This window comes from Dreissena polymorpha, chromosome 1, assembly GCF_020536995.1.
Source record: "Dreissena polymorpha isolate Duluth1 chromosome 1, UMN_Dpol_1.0, whole genome shotgun sequence".
NCBI classification, from domain to species: Eukaryota; Metazoa; Mollusca; class Bivalvia; order Myida; family Dreissenidae; genus Dreissena; species Dreissena polymorpha.
The window spans coordinates 190,229,863-190,248,954 of NC_068355.1; the positions used below are offsets into that span (position 1 = coordinate 190,229,863).

Sequence of the window (19,092 nt, forward strand, 5' to 3'; positions counted from 1 at the left end):
CTTCTGATAGAAAAGAGATACACAATAAAACACTAGATACTATACTTCTATATGTTGTACACTTGATACAAACCTAGCCTACTAAATAATTGTTTATCCCTTTCTTAAAATATTTATTAAGTTACGTGTAACTCAAAAAAGGTGGGACGGACATAAGGACGGATTTAAGGAAGGGCAGAGCGAATAACAGACAAGAACAAATATTTACGCCCCTCTCCTGCGCCCTTTCAAGGCAATACAAATTGGCGGCTATTATAAATATTACCAATATCATAATAACTGTCAGCTATAATATAGTTTAATCAATATATAAAACGCACACACTATTTAAATTGAAATTTGGAGTAAAAAACTCATCACACATTATACATGATAAATTACCAATGTACCTTGCAGATAAAGTAATCTTGGCCCCTGGGTAAGACAGTCTGGAGCCACAGGTCTAGAGACGCTGCACACTTCGGGTAGAACTCATTGAGCATTTGCCTCACGGTACTTGGGCAGGAAGTGTCCCTTGGCGTCCGGGTCCAGCTGACCAGAGAGCCTTTTATTCAGCTGCGTACAAGAGTCACATGTGCATAATCAGTGCATCGGGTCCTGTAGGAACCGGCTCTTAAAACAGATTCCAAGAATTTAAATAAATATCGAAAAATAATGAAGACAATAATTTTATAATGTACTGAAAGCATTTAAATAATTGTTTTACTAAAATGGAATAGAAAAGTTTTCATGCATGGAGAAACTTTTGGTTCAGGAGCTGAATTTCGGCCGCAAAATAGACAAACTATGCCCTGACATACTAAGATTAAAACTTATATTAAATCCAGTGTTATTTGCATTCATTTACCAAGCTTGATCAATATAAAGACACAGAATTCCCATTTGATGCTATGAACTTTTCCTCAATCAGGCAGACAACGGAAAATACTGATGTAAAGTGAACTATATGAGCCTCATTCTGGGAAACAATAGGACTTAATGTATGTGCAGTCTGCACAGGCTAATCTGGGATGACAATTTAATAGGACTTAATTTATGTGCAGTCTGCACAGGCTTATCTGGGATGACAATTTAATAGGACTTAATGTATGTGCAATCTGCACAGGCTAGTCTGGGATGACAATTTACGCACATACATGAAGCCCCATATCCCAGAACACTGCTCAGATACTACTTATTGTTCTTGTTGCTGCTGCTGCTGCTGGGACTGGGCCATAGACAGAGATGGAGCAAGTCCTGACGCTGAAGTCGCCACCCCAAACCTGAGAATTGCCAATAACAACTGTTGTTGAATGGCGTCAATCGCATACTGCTCTCCAGGCCTAAGGTTCACATTATTCGAGAACAACATATCGAGGTCAGTCACATTAACGGACGTGTCACGCAACGCTTGCTCTACCTGTTGGATCAGATCGTTTCAGTTTGAGCGACTTGTCCGGCCTAATTTGTCGACGCCCATCATTCAATTGTTGCTAAGCGACATGGATGCTGAGACGGAAGTCAAACTCACCAAGGCTCTGCTGTTGGAAGTATTGATGTACCCAATATGGGAGGAGATATTGATAGGAGGCTTGGTAGTCTGACGCAAGACGTCTTCATGCTGATTTTCTTAAGCAAGTTGTAGTATTTGTGCAAGAAGGGGGTTGTCATCGACTTTCATTTCAATGACGTTTGTCATGTTTGCTAGTAAAGTTCACTGAAAAGGAAATGGAAAGTAAACTAAAACCGGATTGTTTAGTGACACATGAATAAGCCTTGAAAACCTTACCTTACAGACCTGTTTTTTAAATGCCAAACATTGTGCCTATAATTGATAATTAGAATATTGCAATTAATTTTTTGCACTAATTAGAACTCAGGATAACGTAGTATCAATGTTTTACGCGCACCAACTTGAAATTAGAATTTTTGTGTTTGTAGCAAGGTGTACTATTTATTTTTTGTAAATCAAAAACAGGCATTACTTGAGCAATTTAGAATGTGAGACTGTACACCTTTAATTATGTGACTATAGAACTTTAAATGTGAGACTACAAAATTTTAAATGTGATACTCAGCAACTTCAAATGTGAGACAACACAACTTTAAATGTTAATATCTACATATTTAAGTGTGAGTCTGCACACCTTTAAATGTGAAAGTTTATGACTTATACCTAAGACTTAACAACTTTAAATGTGAGACAATACAACTGTATGGCATTTAATAAGAAACAATAGATGTGAGTTCAAAATAGTAATAAAACTTAGTGAAATAAGCAAACTAGAGCTTTGTCACAGACGTGACGAATACCCCCACATGCCGCATTGACACATAATATTTTGCATGCCATCTTCACAAAAAACAGCGGACACCATGCTCAATTTTTAAAACGCACTAAGTGACCCCTTGACCTAGTTTTTGACCAAAAAAGGCCCATGTTCTAACTTGGCCTTAAGATCATCTCCATAAAACTTCTGACCAAGTTTGACCCGGAATGGCCATGTTCTAACTTGGCCTAGAGATCATTAAGATAAAACTTGTGACCAAGTTTGGTGAGGATTGGATGAAAACTACTTTAATTAGAGAGCGGACAACATGGTGAGGTTTAAAACTCACTAAGATACCCCGTGACATAGTTTTTGACCCGGCATGACCCATATTCAAACTTGACCTAGACATCATCTAGATACAACTTCTGACCAAGTTTGGTGAAGATTGGATGAAAACTACTTGAATTATAGAGCAGACAACATTGTTATGTTGAAAATGCAGTAAGTGACCCACTGACCTTGTTTTTGACCTGGCATGAATCATATTCAAACTTGACCTAGACATTATCAAGATACAACTTCTGACCAATTTTGGTGAAGATTGGATAAAAACTATGTGAATTCGAGGGCGGACAACACGGTGAGGTTTAAAACACACTAAGTGACCCCGTGACCTAGTTTTTGACCCGGCATGGCCCATGTTCGAACTTGACCTACACATCATTTAGTTACAGCTTCTGACCAAGTGTGGTAAAGATCTGATTTAAACTACTTGAAATAGAGAGCGGACACCATGTTCAATGTGTAAAACGTATTAAGTGACCCTGTTACCTAGTTTCTGATCTGGCATGGCCCATGTTCGAACTTTGCCTTCAAAACATCTAGATAAAACTTCTGACCAAGTTTGGTGAAGATCGGATGAAAACTACTTGAATAAGAGAGAGGACACCATGCTGAATGTTAAAAAATGCACTAAGTGACCCCATGACCTAGTTTTTGACCCGGCAAGGCCCACGTTTGAACTTTACCTTAAGATCATCTAGATACAACTTCTTACCAAGTTTGGTGAAAATCGGATGAAAAATACTTGAATAAGAGAGCGGACATCGTGCTGAATGTTTAAAAGGCACTAAGTGACATCGTGACCTAGTTTTTGACCCGGCAAGGCCCATGTTCTAACTTGGCCTAGGCATCATGTAGATACAAGTTCTGACCAAGTTTGGTGAAGATCGGATGAAAACTACTTGAATTAGAGAGCGGACACTTAATACGGACCGACAGACAGACCAACAGACCGACAGACAAGTTCACTCCTATATACCCCCTAAACTTCGTTTGTGGGGGTATAAATAAGCCAGTTATTTTGATAAAAACTTTAAAATGTGCTATAACTAGGGGTTAATTCTGGTCAGAGTTAATTTTAACCATTTTTGGATTGGGACAATTCGTAAAAAATCATAGTGTTTTGAATTAAATTGGGAAAACGGTTGTAGATTTTGATAAATATAATTTAAAAATTGAGAATAAGTGCTATCAAGATAAATTGAACTATAGAGGTTCAACTTACCGGTATAGAGCTGCATAAGGAAACAAACTCAATTTGTAACCTATTAAAACATTGTTTGGGGTCAAACCTTGAATTGAGAACTTTAGCCAGTAATTATGGAAAAAATAAACTGTTTAGGATTAGGAATGGGACTCAAGTTTGGCCCCGACTTCGACAAAATGAATAACACTGTATGATCTTACCTGAAGCTCAAGAAGCTGAGCTGATATGCTGGCCTTGCTGATATTGCCAAAGGCGGAATTTGAGTTCTGATTTACTCAATGTTGCAACCTATCAAAACATTCTTTTTCTTCTGGAAAACCATGAATTGAGAACTTAAGCCAGTTATCATAAATATAGACTTTTTGAGATAAGAATGGGGCTGAATTTCGGCCCCAAAATTTCAACAAAATAATTAACACTGTAAGGTCTCACCTGAAGCTCTAGAAGCTGAGATGACATGCTGACCTTGCTGATATTGCTAAGAGCCGAGTTTGAGTTCTGCTTTCTTCAGGTTGCGAGTCGAAGGGCGTACTGGACCACACAACAAAACTGCTGTTATTTTTCAAAGCCTTCTCTTGCATCAATTCAATGTGAGGCCTTTTGGACTCGGAGTGCTAAGTGCTCATAACAAAACCAGACGTGTTCACTTTAAGCACCTTGTTCAAAATGGTGGGCGTAATTTTCGTCTGTGGCACACCCCATGGATGTATGGATATCTTAGTGTTTACAACCAAGTCTTTACTGCCTTTCTGTGTAATCATGGATGTATTGTGCTCTGGGTGTTTACATCCAAGTCATTACTGCCTTTCTGTGTCAGCATTGATGTATCGTGCTCTGAGTTCACTGCAAAGTCATTACTGCCTTTCTGTGTCAACAAGGATGTATTGTGCTCTGTGTTCACAACCAAGTCATTACTGCCTTTCTGTTTCAGCATGGATGTATTGTGCTCTGGGTGTTCACAGCATAGTCATTACTGCCTTTCTGTGTCAGCATAGATATATCTTGCTCTGGGTGTTCACAACATAGTCATTACTGCCTTTCTGTGTCAGCATGGATGTATTATGCTCCGGGTGTTCACAGCATAGTTATTACTGCCTTTATGAGTTAGCAAGGATATATCTTGCTCAAGGTGTTCACAGCATAGTCATTACTGCCTTTCTGTGTCAGCATGGAAATATCTTGCTCTGGGTGTTCACAACCAAGTCATTACTGCCTTTCTGTGTCAGCATGGGTGTATTGTGTTCTGTGTTCACAGCCAAGTCATACTGCCTTTCTGTGTCAGCATGGATGTATCGTGCTCTGGGTGTTCACAACCAAGTCATTACTGCCTTTCTGTGTCAGCATGGATGTATTGTGCTCAAGGTGTTCACAGCATAGTCATTACTGCCTTTCTGTGTCAGCATGGAAATATCTTGCTCTGGGTGTTCACAACCAAGTCATTACTGCCTTTCTGTGTCAGCATGGGTGTATTGTGTTCTGTGTTCACAGCCAAGTCATACTGCCTTTCTGTGTCAGCATGTATGTATTGTGCTCTGGGTGTTCACAACCAAGTCATTACTGCCTTTCTGTATCAGCATGGATGTATTGTGCTCTGGGTGTTCACAACCAAGTCATTACTGCCTTACTGCGTCAGCATGGATGTATCCCGCTCTGGGTGTTCACAACCAAGTCATTACCGGGTTCTTTGTCAGCATGGATGTATCGTGCTCTGGGTATTCACAACCAAGTCATTATTGCCTTTCTTTGTCAGAAATATTGCCAAAAGTCCGTTCTATTATGATATTCAGGCCGCTGAGAGGACAATCTGGGGCAGTCCGTAACCCTACTGTTGTTCAAACTATCAGCAGCAGATGTATCCCACTAGGAAAGCTTACGCTTTCATTGTTCCTTGATTTTCTTCCGTTCAATTTCTGTTTGTCCCATAAAGATTGGAACAAGTTATTGAACTTTTTATTCTTCATGATATTTGTTGTGATGTCCAACAGCAACAACTGACTGTTAGCGTTCCCATAACTACTGCTATAACTTTGCGTGTCTGTAACACTTGTCCCTTTCAGGCCCACGCGGAACTCTAGCTTAACAAAACTACCCCGGCTTATGTTTGGAAAACGTGACATGGGCATTGCGTTTGTTCAGAACAGAATCATGCTCAGAATTTCCTGCAGAATGGAGTTGTTCAACGATGCTGACTTTTTGAGGCAGGCGGTCAAGGGAGAGGAGTTAGAAGTCAAGGGAGGGGAACGGTCGTTCTGGACTGGGGCTCCTGCAGGCGGGACTGGTGCGGTTGCTGGGCCAACTCGATATCAATGCTGGTGCTCTGCTTCAAACAACAACAACACAGTGGGTGATAGGAACTTGTTGCAAATTATTTTTCAATCTATCACAAATTATGCCTCTTGACTGGCTGGAAAGGTTTTCAACAACATGAATTTCTAATCTGGCATTTTATTGGTTCCTTGTCCTTAATAGCATGAAAATAAATACAATTAAGTCATTTTGTATAAAAACAAGAAAAGTGTTGGCTTATGCTATACTTATCTGTTCATTTATATCTATTATCTTTACTCCATTTTCAGAGATGTATTTTCATAAGCCAATATGCGGATCACTAATGTTAGAAAGTGTCGTCCCAGATTAGCATGTGAAATTCACACAAGCTAATAAGGGCGGGTACTTTCTGACTAGACTGGATTTTCATAAAGAGGATTATTTGTTCAACAAAAAATACCTTCAAGAGGAAAGTGTTGTCCATGATTAGCCTGTGTGGGCTGCACAGGCTAATCTGTGACAACAATTTAAGCACATGCATAAGGCCCCTTTTTTCCACATCACAGCTTATTTATCTATTAGCCAATTTTTTTGCTGCATAACAAAAAGAAGGAAAACCATCTGGTTAAACATTTAATATTTTTTTATTGTACTTATTCTATTAATCAGGTCTACGCTGCTGACCAAGGCCTTTTTTCCAGATGCTAGGCATAAATGGGTTAATAGTCCTTGTAAATTTAACTTAAATGGGAAATTTGTTAGCTTTTGGGGTAATACTGTGAATTCTTTTTCTCAGCAAAGTAAGAAAATAGATATGTTTACGAGCACCTGCGGAAACATGTAAACTTCCTCACTCCACTGAAAACAATAATTGACTGTCTTACCCCAAAAGCAAACAAATGTTCCTTTTTGATTATTCTCAATAATGGCATCAGTTATATTAGAAGTCAATCAATGTTGTTTGATTAAAAATATATTTAAGAAATAAAGTATGTTTGATGGATCTTCATACAAATGAGATATAAACTAAACACTTAATACAAACATTATATGTCCCTTTGGGACTTAAATAAGGATGAAAGGAAGGACAGGGAGAATTACAGACAAGGACAAATTTGTATGCTCCCACTCCCACCAAGCCCTTTCAAGGCAATACAAATGGCAGCTATTATAAATAGTTTACAATTACATAAATGATTTGTTTTAGTTAGCAGTAAGAATAGAGTTTTATTAATATTAAACACACACAAACTATTTTCATTGACATTTGGAGTAAAACACTACACATTATTATACATGGTAAATTACATTACCAACATACCTTATTGACGAGGTAGTCTTGGCCCCTGGCCAAGAAAGTATGGAGCCCCGGATTCAGAGTGGCTTCATCCTGTGGGTAGTACTATTTGAACATTTGTCCAAAGGTCCTGGACCAGGAGGAACAGGCTCTTAAAACAAAATGCAGGAATTAAATTAAATATTGAAAATAAATGAAGAAAATAATTTTTAAATGTGCTGAATGCAATTAAATATTTTTTTACTCAAATTAAGAAGAATTCAACAATTCGATTTAAGCAGATATTTTAATTATGCAAGGAGACACTTTTGGTTCAGGGTTTGAATTTTGGCCCAAAAATAGACAAAACTATGTTCTGACGTTCTATGACTAAAACTGATATCAGATCAACTTTTATTTATTATTTATTAACCAAGTTTGATCAATTTAAAAACGAATAATTCACATTTGATGTTAGGAGCTTTTCTTCAATCAGGCAGAAAAAGGACTGATGTTAAGTGAACTATATGAGCCTCATTTTTGGAAAATAGGGCTTAATGTATGTGCAGTCTGCACAGGCTAATCTGGGATGACACTTTAATAGGACTTGATGTATGTGCAGTCTGCACAGGCTAATCTGGTATGACACTTTAATAGGACTTAATGTATGTGCAGTCTGCACAGGCTAATCTGGGATGTCACTTTAATAGGACTTAATGTATGTGCAGTCTGCACAGGCTAATCTGGGATGACACTTTAATTGGACTTGATGTATGTGCAGTCTGCACAGGCTAATCTGAGATGACACTTTAATAGGGCTTAATGTATGAACAGTCTGCACAGGCTTATCTGAGATGACACTTTAATAGGACTTAATGTATGTGCAGTCTGCACAGGCTTATCTGGGATGACACTTTAATAGGTCTTAATGTATGTGCAGTCTGCACAGGCTAATCTGGGATGACACTTTAATAGGACTTAATGTATGTGCAGTCTGCACAGGCTAATCTGGGATGACACTTTAATTGGACTTGATGTATGTGCAGTCTGCACAGGCTAATCTGAGATGACACTTTAATAGGACTTAATGTATGTGCAGTCTGCACAGGCTAATCTGAGATGACACTTTAATAGGGCTTAATGTATGAACAGTCTGCACAGGCTTATCTGAGATGACACTTTAATAGGACTTAATGTATGTGCAGTCTGCACAGGCTAATCTGGGATGACACTTTAATAGGACTTAATGTATGTGCAGTCTGCACAGGATATTCTGGGATGACACTTTAATAGGACTTGATGTATGTGCAATCTGCACAGGATATTCTTGGATGACACTTTAAGCACATACATGAAGCCCCGTATCCCAGAGCACCGCTCAGATACTACTTGTTGTTCTTATTGCTGCTGCTGCTGCTGCTTCGACCGGGCCATAGACAGAGAAGGAGCGAGTCCCGACGCCAAAGTTGCCACCTCAAACCCGGGAATTCTCAACAGCAACTGTTGTTAAATGGCGTCAATCACATACTGGCATAAGGTTCACATTATTCGAGAGCAACTTATCGAGGTCAGTCGCAATAAGGAACAAGTCACGCAACGCCTTCTCTATCTGTTGGATCAAGTAGTTTCTGTGTAAGCGACTCGTCTGGAACAATTTGTCAATTCCCAGCATTGAATTGTTGCTAAGCAACATCGATGCTGGGACGGAAGTCAAACTCGTCAAGGCTCCGCTGTAAGAAGTGTTGATGTAGCCAACATGGGAGAAGATGTTTGGAGGTTTGCTACTCTGACGCAAGACGTTTTTGTGCTGAATTACTTAAGCGAAGGGGTCAGGATAGTCATCTACTTTCACTTCAACAATGTTTTTATCTTGGCGGCTTAAAGTGTTTGCTGAAAATAAAATAGAAGGTAAACTAAAACCCGATTGGTTAAGTTTTAGTGACAAATGAATTTGCCCTGCAACAAAATACTTTACACACCTGCTTTTTTTATGCCAAACGTTGCGTCTATAATTGATATTTAGAATATCGCAATTAATGATTCACCAATAAGAACTCAGAATAGCGTTGTATCAAAATGTTATGCCCAAAAAACTTAATATTGAAAATTTTGGGTTTTAAACCGCGAAAAATACATAGTAAAGTACAGTTCATAGCAATGTGTAATACTTTTTTTAACAAGAGATGTGTTTGTCAGAAACACAATGCCTCTACTGCGCCGCTTTGATTATATATTTTTGTTTTTGATTATACCCCTTTACAAATATTTCTTCCCATGTAAAAATGATCTGTACCTGCCAAATGATAAATATAAATTATCTCTCTTTTAAGCGTGTTACTTCCATTGGATTTGTTTGTTTTTACCTTTTATCTTCAGGATGACTTTGACCTTTCACCACTTAAATTTTGCAACTCCGTGAGATACACATGCATGCCAAATATCAAATTGTGATTTTTAATATTGCAAAAGTTATGGCCTATGTTCAATTTTTCAGACTGACGGACTGACAGACAGTTCAACTGCTATTTTGCCACCCTACCGGGGGCATAAAAAAACAAAAACAGGCATGACTTCAGTAATTTTAAGTGCGAGACTTAATAGTTTTGACTAAAACAACTTTCATTATGAAACTAAACAACTTTAAATGTGAGAATTAACAACTTAAAATGTAAGACTACATAAGTTTAAATGTGATACTTGGCAAATTTAATTGTAAAACAAAACAACTTTTAACATGACACTAAACAACTTAAAATATGAGACTGTACACATTTAAATGTGCACAACTTATTACGCGAGACTAAACAACTTTAAATGTTAGACAATACAACACGTCATAAGACACAATACTGTACGTATATGAGTACTTGATCAAACACGTATTGCCTATGGATTAGACAGAAATGCAAAAACAGATGAAAGTGTATGGTGAATTAAGTATATGATACTCTGTCTTGCTACCAGGGGCCATTATACTAGTAATTATAGCCTATTATGGTTAAATCTATTATATGTACGTGATATTGAATCGATACTAGTTGATGTCTACATTTATGCCATTGTTTTTGTAAGACAGACCTTAGATGTAAAGTTTAGTCACTGGCGTTGAAAGTGTGTGCATAAAGATATGAAAGCAGTATAGTGATTTTGTCTTTGTAAACATCCGGCTTCTAATTTAAATAAAAATCATATTAGATCATAATCAGTTATACGTGAACACAAATACTTAACAATTTAGAATTTTTTATTTGTATTTTAATTGTACTAAGTTTCAACTTATACAGCTTAATAAGGCAAGTAAATCATTGTTGCAACCTATCAAACACTTTTTTTGGCAAATATTGCATTGTAAATTTTAACCAGTATTAAATATTAATTTTTTTTAAAGAGTTTTTGAGGAATGGGGCTGAATTTAGGCCCAATCTTTGACAAAATTAATAACACTGTAAGGTCTCACCTGAAGCTCAGAAGCTGAGCTGATATGCTGGCTTTGCAGATATTGTTAAGGGCCAAGTTTGAGTTCTGATAAACTTCGGGTTGAGAGTCGAAGGGCGTACCTTACAACAAAACTGGTGTCATGTTTTTAAGCCTCCTTTAGTCTCAATTCAATGCGATGCCGTTTGGGCTCGGAGTGCAAAACCGGACGTGTTTACTTTTAGCAACTTGTTTTCAATAATGGGGGGAATTTGCGTCTGAGGTGCACCACATGAATATATTGTGCGCTGAGGACAGTCCGTAACGCTACTACTGTCCTATCTACAGCAGATATTCTTCTGAATGAATCGTCTCGATTGTTCCTTGATTTGCTCCCGTTCCTCGCTGAATATATAGCTGTCTTATAAAGAATTAAACAAATTATTCAACGTTTCATTCTTCGTGAGATTCTTCGTGATGTCCACAGCGAGAACTAACTGTTAGCGTTAACTGTTAGCGTTACCATAAGTACTGCTATAACGTCTCGCTTCTGTAACACTCATCCTACTCGGGCACTAGAGCTAAACAAAACTACTCGGGCTTGCTTGGGAAAATCTCGACACAGACATTTCAGTTGTTCATAACAGCGCGTGAAAACTTGACGTGCTGAGGATTTATTGCAGAACAGACTTGTGTAACGATGCTGACCATTTGAAGCCGGAGGTCCAGTGGGAGGAGCTAGGGATCAGGGGAGGGAAAGGATCGTTTTGTATTGGGGCTCCTGCAGGCCGGACTGGTGCTGTTGGTTGGCCAACTCGATATCAATGCTGGTGCTCTCCTGAAAACAACAACACTAGATTGGGGGATATGAACATGTAACACATTTTTATATTACAATGTATAATACACTACATATATGCCTCTTGATTGGATGTGAAGGTTTTCAACAGCAAAACATAATTATCTGAATTTCTAATTTGGCATTTCATTGGTGCCTTGTCCTAAATAGCAATTAATGAAAATTAATGCAATTAAACCATTTCGTATTAAAACATTAAAAGTGTTGGCTAATGCTTTAATAACCTGTAAATTCATAGATATTATTCTTACTTAACTTTCAGTGTAATTTTATAAGCCAAATTGCCGCTCATCAATATTAGAAGCTTTCGTCCCATTTTAGCATGTAAAATCCACATAAGCAAATCAGGGAGGACACTTTCTGACGATACTGGATTTTCACAAAAGAAGATACTTATTTTCAACAAAACATACCTTTAAAGAGGTAATTGTTGTCCCTAAGTAGCCTGTGTGGACTGCAGAGGCTAATCTGGGACTACAATCTAAGCACATGCATTAAGCCCTATTTTTCCACAGCGTGGCTCATGTCTTAAGCCAGTTTTTTCCTGCATAACAACAAAAAAGAATGGAAAATCATCTTGTTAAAAGTAATAAAAGGTTTATTGTTCTCATAATCATAAACGGTTAACTTTTACAATTCATTCACAGAGGATTTACTGTTGATACAAGTTTCAACAAGCAAATTCGTTGAATTGATATCCCCTGCCAATATGCTTCTGGACACATAAGTGTTATATTTATCACTCAAAAAAGCATTTTTTCAAGATACAAAGTGCCATAACTCTGTTATAAACAGATGGTGTACAACGCCGTTTGGCGTGCATCATTCTCTTATCAATATATATATACTCATACCAAGTTTCAATGCAATCCGCTAAAGCACTTCCAAGATATGGCTCCGAACGAATGGACGGACGGAAAGACAGACGGACAGACAACGCCAAAACAATATCTATCCACCTATGGCGGGGGATAATAATAAATGGGAGGCAACAACTTCATATTAATGTATTCCCAAAGTTACAAAAACACACACACCATTTTTACCATGCCTTTACAGGTCTTTGGTGTTAAACTCTGTTTAAATTCACACTAGACAACAGTTCCAAAGTAAACCATCATGTCATAAAAGTTGTAAGATATATTACAAATTAGTAAAATATGAAACAATTTAATGGCAACAACTCACTGCTGGTACATATTGACAGTTCTCTCCCTTGTTAGTGTAAGCTTAATTAATTAAAGGCCACAATATACTAAATGATTTCCCTATATAATTCAATGTAAAAGCGTCAACTTAAAGAGAAAATAAATGCAACATTTTGAACATAGAGACCACCATAACCAAACTTTTACTGAAAGTTCATTCTAAGTTGAATCAATTTAAGCAATAAAAAAGATATGTCATGTTAAAACCAAACATTAACTTTACTCAAATCAAACTCTACTTCTTTTGCGCCTTAAATTTTGCGGCCATTTTCTAGTGCAATGTAACTGTTTTCAGGTCAAACTTGTACTTTAGTCTCTAACTTTATCATATGTCAGGGATTAAATACTGAGCACCTTTTCTTTCCCTTCCAATATATCCAAGAGATAAAGCCAGAACACCAGTCTAAAGTGTAAAACATGGCTTCAAGTAAAATATGATTTTTTTAGTCAGTACAGCCCTACATGAAACGATTATTTAGTATAATGTAACCTATAAAACAACCTGAACTGTTTAAAACGCAAAAAATATGCACTTCCTTATCATTTTTCATCTATCCTCAATGTGCATGCCAAGCTTCAGATTGATCCTTTACGTAGAAATGTTTGAACAATGAAAATTATTATAATAATGCCTGATAAGACATATGGCTTCCATTGTCGGTGCTTAAATTTATAAAGGGCTTTCAAGAGCAAATAATATTAACTTATATAACAGAATACAGTAAATATACTGTAAACTTCTTATATGCTTTATCGAAGAAGAAATATAATATTATTAAAACGTGTTTGGGCTTCTTTCAGTGCGAATTTGTGAGTTTAGATGTGCTCAATACGAGATTCTGTACTTTTTATTATCCCTAGGCCATAGGCGGAGGGATACTGTTTTGCGTTGTCTGCCAGTCCTTCCGTCCGTCCGTCTTTCCGTCCGTCCGCCCGTCTGTCCGGAGCCATATCTTGTAAGTGCTTTGGTGGATTTCATTGAAACTTGGTATGAGTATGCATATGGATAAGAGGATGATCCACGCCAAATGGCATTGTACATCATCAGTTAATAATAGAGTTATGGCCCTTTGTATCTTGAAAATGCTTTTTGTGTGTCCGGAGCCATATTTTTGAAGTGCTTTGGCCGATTTTATTGAAACATGAAATGAGAATATATATGGATAAAAGGATGATGCACGCCAAATGGCAATGTACACCATCTGTTCATAACAGAGTTTTGGCCCTTTGTATCTTGAAACATTGTTGTTTTGAGTGTCAAATATAATACTTTTGTGTCCAGAAGCATATTGGCGTGTGCTATCAATTCAACGAATTTGCTTGTTTTAATTATTTTCCCATACAAATTTTCCAATTTAATTATTTTTCTTTACACTTTTCAATATTCGTTAACTCCATGAAAGAAAGCGCATTTATTCCATGAAACTAACAAGAACGCATAATATCCTGTGAAAAAATGGTGGTTTTATGAAAATCATGCTCCTTTGTGACGGGGCCTGTTTTGACTAAAAAAACAACACTGTATACTCAATGAAAACTTAACACCTCCTCGCAATAAGACTCTATACGGCATTAGATGGAATAGATTCCAATCAAATAGGCTTAATTAAATATCTTACAGCTTTACAAAAACTCAAGGCCTGCATGGGGATGACAGAAATTATTGCGGTGTTGTGTTTCTGAGGTGTCTGTATCGGTTAAGTTGGAAAGCATCTAGCTGGAGAAGGGTTTGAGTTATTGATCATCAAGTAAAATAAGTTGTACTGAAAACACGATATACACAAGAATAGACGCCATTTTACCTTCTGTGAAATCATATCATATCATTCTCGTACACATCACTTATTTATACACTGCAAAAACACTATTATTCGCGGGACATTATTATCCCCACGCTTTTTGAAAAAAAGGTGGGGATATTGTGGTTATCTCCGCCGTCCGTCCGTCTGTCTGTCCGTCCGTCCTGGCCACTATCTCCTCTTACACTAAAAGCACTAGAACCTTGAAACTTACACACATGGTAGCTATGAGCATATGTGCGACCCTGCACTATTTGGAATTTTGATCTGACCCCTGGGTCAAAAGTTATAGCGGTTGGGGTGGGGCCGCGTCAGAAATTATCACTCATTTTTTTAGGTTATTTTACATTTACTTCTTTATTTCTACACCGATTCACTTCAAATTGATACTGGACCTCTCTTATGACAATACGGTCAATCTCAACCATGCATGGCCCCATTCCCAACCCTAGGGCACCCCGCCCACATAGGCCACACCCACCAAAAATTTCCATTTACTATAATTTTTTCATTTCTACACGGATTCACTTCAAATTGATACTGAACTTTTGTTATGACATTAGGGTCAATCTCAACTATGCATGGCCCCAATCCCAACCCTGGGGCGCCCGCCCACATAGGCCACACCCACCAAAAAATTCCATTTACTATAATTTTTTCATTTCTACACGGATTCACTTCAAATTGATACTGAACTTCTCTTATGACATTAGGGTCAATCTCAACTATGCATGTCCCCATAACCAACCCTGGGGCCCTGCCCACATAGACCACACCCACCCAAAATTGCCTTTACTATAATTTCTTCATTTCTACACCGATTCACTTCAAATTGATATTGAACTTCTCTTATGACAATACAGTCAATCTCAACTATGCATGGCCCCATAACCAACCCTGGGGCCCCGCCCACATAGACCACACCCACCCAAAATTGCCTTTTACTATAATTTCTTCTTTTCTACACCGATTCACTTCAAATTGATACTGAACTTCTCTTATGACAATACGGTCAATCTCAACTATGCATGGCACAATTACCAACCCTGGGGCGCCCTGCCCACATATGTCACACCCACCCAAAATTGCCTTTTACTATAACTTCTTTATTTCTACACCAATTCACTTCTAATTGATGATGAACTTCTCTTATGACAATACGGTCAATCTCAGCTATGCATGGCCCCATTACCAACCCTGGGGCACACCTAGGTCAAACATTCGGCGTGGGGATACGCGTTGGCCTCTGCCGCGCCATTTCTAGTTTTTTATTGATTTTAAGGGTTGAACGATCCACAAATTAAATACAAACACACTGGAAAATAACTTACACAAATTCCATATTTATTGTTTCCAAACTGAGAAAGTCATGCATTAACTACCACGTCCATGAAAGTCTTTTTTTAACCACGAAATAACATGCGGACGAATATATATGATTTTACAATAAACAAACAATTTAAAAGGATATTTTACCTTATGTAAATTCATACCATTCTTTGCCACCTCACCTTAATAAACAGGAAATACACAAGCAGGGCTTTTCCTGGGTCTGTTTAACGGACCCATACCCAAAGCGTGTTATATGCTGTTCCTTATGAGAATTATATTTCAATTATATTTCAATTATATCTAACAAAGTTTATAACTATTATAATAGGATTTTATTCCTATAATTTGAAGTATAATTAAAACTTATATTAAATGTGTTTTTCCTAAATCAATGGACTTTTAGCACAAAACAAATTCAAAATCCCAAAATTGCATTTTTTCCCAAAGTGGCCAAGAAAAGGCCTGACAAAGCGTCTCTTTTACCTTCTGCGTCATGCTTGTCCCCCACATCCTCAGCATCATTGTCCCGACTCAGCAGCAACTGGAGCAGCAGAATAGCTTGATGTATTTCTTGTATGTATATTTAGGACTCGCACACACTGATATAAATGTAATAACAATCAATTAGACATGTTCAACATCATAAAATATGGCAAATTAATAAATCTCACATCAAGTGTAACCTTTCTGTAAACGTTGCGTAAAATATCAATATATACTCCTCCAAAGATTACTTAAACAATTTCATATTTTATTAAAAAAGTATTCATCCATATACATTTCTTACATGGCATGGTGTTTATAGAAATGAAAGTCTAAAAATAGCCTCAGTTGCTATGTACATGTGCATATATGTAGAAATATTAAATTTTCAGTTGAAATGCTTTGTTTTTTCATGCAAAGTTTACAAGAACTAAATGTTAGGACCAAAATGACACAAATGTTAAGACAACATAACATAATATGCATTACATCTTATGTTCCAACAAAAACCCTCACATTGTGTAATCAGATAACAATATGTTCACATAAATCATTTGTATCTTTAACTACACACTTAATGTTGTATTGTAACATCACACACTACTATGTTCGTATGCTAAACAACACATTGTAATTAAAATACTAATCACTAATTACAACAACTAATACATACATGTACACACTATTCCACTCTGAACACCAGGATGTTGTCCCCATCCTGTCCCACAATGATGGATGATGTGGTGCTGCAGTAGCAGACTGACCCTGGGTACCACACTCCATCCTTCTGAGTAGCCAGCGTAGCCAGCTTACTCTCTCCCTCCCAGCCCCCCTGTAGTACAGTGTTGGACCAGTATCCACAGACCAGCACCTGGCCTGCAGGGGTCACATGTAGATGATATAGGCCATCTAGTGCTGAGTCTGTGTATGTAGCCAGGAGTGTGCCATCCCTGGCCAGGGTGAGAAGCTTGTGCTGGTCAGGGCTGGTGATGTACAGCCTGTCTCCTGTGGGACTCACAGCACACTTGTATACTGCAAAACAGAGTAACATCAAGATATTGAATTACTGTAAATGTTAAATAATCTTATTAAACATACTGCAGTGATATTGTATTACATATGTGTTGGTTGTTATAAATAGACAATAAACATATGTTAACATATGCATACATTTGAATTATTTAATAGTTATGTGTGGCAATAAATTTCAGTGTTATTGTGTAAAAGTGATATGTTGAAATGCGACTGGTGAGGTAGAAATGAAGTGTAACGTACAATGGCAAACATGGAAACAATTACACAGATGAAAATCATTACACAGTTCAACATTCATGTGCATATGAATGTTACTATATGCAGCAATAATAGATTTCCAACCCTTGTACACATGTGATAACAATGTACTGACATACATGAAACTTACACAAGCAGACATACTTCATACATGTGCTGTGTTAAGACTTTAGTTACGTATGCAAAGTGTTTATAACAAGAACAATAATTTTTCAAACGAAAAAAATATTGACGCTTTTCTATCAACAAAAGCAAGATGTTAAAATGAATAATAATAATTACATACATACAATGTACATTTGAAAACTTCTTAATATCCGTCTTCAGCAATTTAAAGTGTATCCATTTTATATGATCATAATTTATTTTTATTTACAAAACATATTGCATATGAACAGTAATTTGACAACCACAAAACTGAATGATAGGTCAGAAAGTGTGTCTTTGCCAGGAACTCAGTTTCTATTTATAGACATGTCATGTAGTGACAGTCAAAATACTGCATTACTCATATATATAAATCCATAACAGAGAACAACTTTCTTGCTGTTATTATAATTCATTGACACAATCACATTTTACAAATATTAAGTTTCACAATAATTTGTAATACATATTCTTGATGATATCAGGATGAAACCACCATGATTCTTACCTGTAAAAGAAGCTGATGTATCCTCATACAGTCTGCAGATCAGTGTCCCACTCAGTGCGTACTTGTACAGGGCAGTTTTAGAGCAGATGAACAAGTCTCCCTTGTAGTGGGCAATACCATAACAGTTATGTTGTAACTGAAGCCTCCTGCCAGGAACTAGCTTGCTCTGGATGACAGTGATAAACTGGACCTCATTATCGTCCAAAGCCACTGCAGCCTCACTGGGTGTGATAAGACACATGTCCAATGCATTGTCATTCACCACCTGGTGACTCACCACCTGGTACTGCTGGTTCAGCAGCTTGACTCTGCGATTCCTCCAGTCTGCAACCAAGACTTGCCCATCTGGGAGAGCACATACCGCATTGATGTTGCATGTATATAAATCCCTAGATATTCTCACTTTGTACTTAGACACCCCTTTCACAGAGAACAACTCGTCTGAAAAGTTCTCATTCAAATATATCTCACACTGTTGTATTTTGTCCAGACATTTGTAAAGGGCTATTAAGGAGAGTTCTGGTTGATACTTCACTTTCTGCATGGCTTCATGGAGTCGCAACAATTCACCGTGATGTCTGATGCAGGTTTTGATCAAACTGATGAGAGGAGCTTGTTTGAGTGTCAGCTGTTTTCTCTGCGCTTTAATAGAGCTATTTTCAAATTCTGTTAATAATAAATTTACTTTCTGACGAATTACATCT

The 19,092-nt window shown here is 37.4% G+C and overlaps 1 protein-coding gene across 8 annotated transcripts in view; it reads right to left on the reverse strand.

The window, feature by feature from the left end:
* LOC127864330 (uncharacterized) overlaps positions 1 to 17,232 on the reverse strand; it is a 28,379-nt gene extending 11,147 nt beyond the window's left edge. For 3 of the 8 annotated variants that reach the window (XR_008041783.1, XR_008041781.1, XR_008041780.1), the window contains exons 1-8: positions 17,114 to 17,231; positions 16,441 to 16,498; positions 10,803 to 11,597; positions 8,697 to 9,235; positions 7,391 to 7,517; positions 4,234 to 6,121; positions 1,175 to 1,696; positions 390 to 612 (exon numbers count right to left, since the gene is read on the reverse strand). The gene's annotated coding sequence lies outside the window, so the exon portion shown is untranslated. The other 5 variants (XR_008041785.1, XR_008041782.1, XR_008041784.1 and 2 more) reach the window with 4 other exon arrangements.
* Between the last annotated feature and the right edge of the window lie 1,860 nt (positions 17,233 to 19,092).